Source organism: Canis lupus, chromosome 1, assembly GCF_003254725.2.
Source record: "Canis lupus dingo isolate Sandy chromosome 1, ASM325472v2, whole genome shotgun sequence".
Classification (NCBI taxonomy): Eukaryota; Metazoa; Chordata; class Mammalia; order Carnivora; family Canidae; genus Canis; species Canis lupus.
Genome location: NC_064243.1, coordinates 60,223,967 through 60,226,979, shown reverse-complemented (window position 1 = coordinate 60,226,979; position 3,013 = coordinate 60,223,967). Strand labels below are relative to the sequence as shown.

The following is a 3,013-nucleotide window of genomic DNA, read 5'->3' as shown; positions in this document are numbered from 1 at the left end:
TTTAAACCAATTTCTTTCAAAGTTTTATTATTTATTTACACAAAGATTTTATTTATTTATTTATTCATTCATTCATTCATTCATTCAGAGAGAGAGAGAGAGGGGCAGAGACACAGGGAGAGGGAGAAGCAGGCTCCATGCAGGGAGCCCGCCGTGGGACTCGATCCCGGGTCTCCAGGATCACACCCTGGGCTTCAGGCAGCGCTAAACCGCTGAGCCACCGGGGCTGCCCTCTTTCAGAGTTTTAAACCAAATTATTTTAAAATAAATTAGAGAATTTGGGAAACTTAGTTTCTGAGACACTTATACTATTTCTTAATCACAACCCTGCCAACTTCATTGCACTTTTCACCATCTTAACTTATTTGTGATTAGATGTCTATTATCTGTTCCTTTAACAATGATAGAAGTACTATAAAGGTAAGGAGTTTGTCTTTTTATTTTACTTATTTTTGAGAGCTCGAGCAGAGGGAGAGGCAGAGGGAAAAGGAGAGAGAGAATCTAAAGCAGACTCCCTGCTGGATATGGCGCTCTGTGTGGGACTTGATGCAGGACCCTGAGATCATGACTTTAGCTGAAACCAAGAGTCAACAGGTAACTCACTGGGCCCCTGTCTTTCAATTTCTTGATCACTGCTGGAGCCTCACACCTAGAGGTGTGCCTGGTATGAAATAGGATCTCATTAAATATTTCCTTAATTTATCAATAAGTGTATAATTAGAGTTGGCCCTTGAACAACATGGGTTTGAACTGAGTGGTCCACTTGTACATGATATTTTCCAATAAATACAATACAATACCATAAATATATTTTCTCTTTATGGTTTTCTTAATAACATTTTCTTTTCTCTAGCTTACTTTATTATAAGAGTATAGGGCATAATACATATAACATACAAAATATGTATTAATAGATGTTGTTATTAGTAAGTCCTCTGGTCAACAGTAGGCTGCGAGTAGTTAAGCTTTGGAGAGTCAAAAGTTACACGTGGATTTTTTGACCTTGCTGGGGTCAATGCCCCTAAGCACCCCTTTCCCTCCACACTATTCAAGGGTTGTCTGTAGTTGAATTGTGATTTCTTCCTTTAAAAACAAAAACAAAAACTAGTTCTTTCTTTTCTTTTTTCAGCTCCTTTTCTGTGGAATACTTAATAGTTTTAACTTTATACTCAGGATTTTCTTTCTTATTTTTCATTGCCTCAGTGTTAATTCATGATTAATTCTATTGCATTTTATTTGAAGTAATTTTTCCATTCCCACTGCCTACTCTTAGTCAAAATACATAGCCTGTGACAGCAAATTTCTTATTTCTTTTCCAACCTAACATTAATTTCTCTGATTATCCAATGCAGCCTGCAATTTATTTCCATATCACTATTTCTAGAGTGCCATTTTAATCAACCCACTCCATTTTTTCGGGAATAGTTATTGGCTTCTTATTTTTATCAGATGGATTATATCTGGGGAAAGAGAACATGCCATGCCCTATCACCTGCCAACGCACAACCTTTAAAACATTAGTTGACTTTCTTGATTTGTCAACATAAGAATAAAGTTATCAGAATCAGAGATACCACTAGGCAGGACCAGATTCAGCATAAATAGATCCCATTCCCTTCCAACCTCAAGACTCCAACAGAAACATATACAGCTTTTAATGACATTATTTACCCAATGTAAGGTCATATCAGAACTGGAAATTTCAATTACTCTGTGACTTCATGAAGCTTACATCATTTAAAGGTTCTTTAGTTCTTGAATGGAAGTTAAGTTCCAGCAAGATCAAATACATAGGATTCTCCTAGATTTACTTAGCAATAATTGTGCCTCGGATAAACCTCATTGGCTACAATACTGCCACTGCACAAAGCTTCTCCTAGATTTACTAAATAATATTTCTGACTTCAGCTTTTCTACTCAAGGAAATTACTTTTTCCTACAGTTTCATCCTCAATTCTGCTATAATATCCTTGAATCATAATGATTTTTATGCTGAGTTTTATCCCAAAAAATCCATTTGCACAATATCTAATCCCTTGAAACTTGGTGGGTCATATTTCTATGCATCATAGATCCTGGGGAAAATGGGGCAGAATGGCCTGTTAATTAAGTACCCAGAATTTTTTTTTTTTTTTTTTTTTTTTTTTTAGTACCCAGACTTTCAAGTGAGGCTGGGTATTACTTAATAGCTGTGTTGTGACTTCAGGCATACCTCACAACTCTAATGATGATAATGACATCCATATTATAATACAGTTGCATTCTTTTTAATTCATATTTATTCCTTGAGATCAGTTGTAATAACTTCTCTAACACCTTTTGTATTATGTATCCCTTTCCATCATCATATGATTGTTTTCATATTGAACATCAACAATTTCAGAGTGTACCATCATCAGAAATCACTTTCTGACCATGATGGGACAATTAAAAAATAAAACCATTCCATAAAAATGTTTGAGCACAAACAAAAACAAGACATTTCAAACAGTCATACTCTTCTGGCTCACATGAGAGACTTCTCTCATGAGATCCTTTTTTGTTTGTTTTTTAGCTTCACTCTGTGTCTTCTCTCTCTGAGGTTTAAAATTAAAAATACACACACACACACACACACACACACACACACCCAACCATTGATATTCCCTCCTCCTAACACTATCCAAACCACAAGAAAATCACATTTCACTGAACCCTCTCCCAAAACACCTAACACAAACCTAAACCCTATACTAACTCTCCTGTAAAGAGCAAATAAACAAATCTTGTTTACACCTGCCATGTTCCATATGATATACAGTCATCCTCATCATGAAAAGTCATAAAACTAACTTTGTTTCACTACAGATATAGTTCTGATGTTCTTTGTCTGGTTGGCAGCAACTTGAGTTTAAAAAGAAATTTCCTAGGCAGCCCTGGTGGCTCAGCGGTTTAGCGCTGTCTTCAGCCCAGTGTGAGATCCTGGAGACCTGGGATTGAGTCCCACGTCGGGCTCCCTGCATGGAACCTGCTT

General features: G+C 36.5%; 1 pseudogene; it reads right to left on the bottom strand.

Annotated features, from left to right (window-relative positions):
* Positions 1-1,723: 1,723 nt before the first annotated feature.
* Positions 1,724-1,872, bottom strand: LOC112645759 (U4 spliceosomal RNA; annotated as a pseudogene).
* Between the last annotated feature and the right edge of the window lie 1,141 nt (positions 1,873-3,013).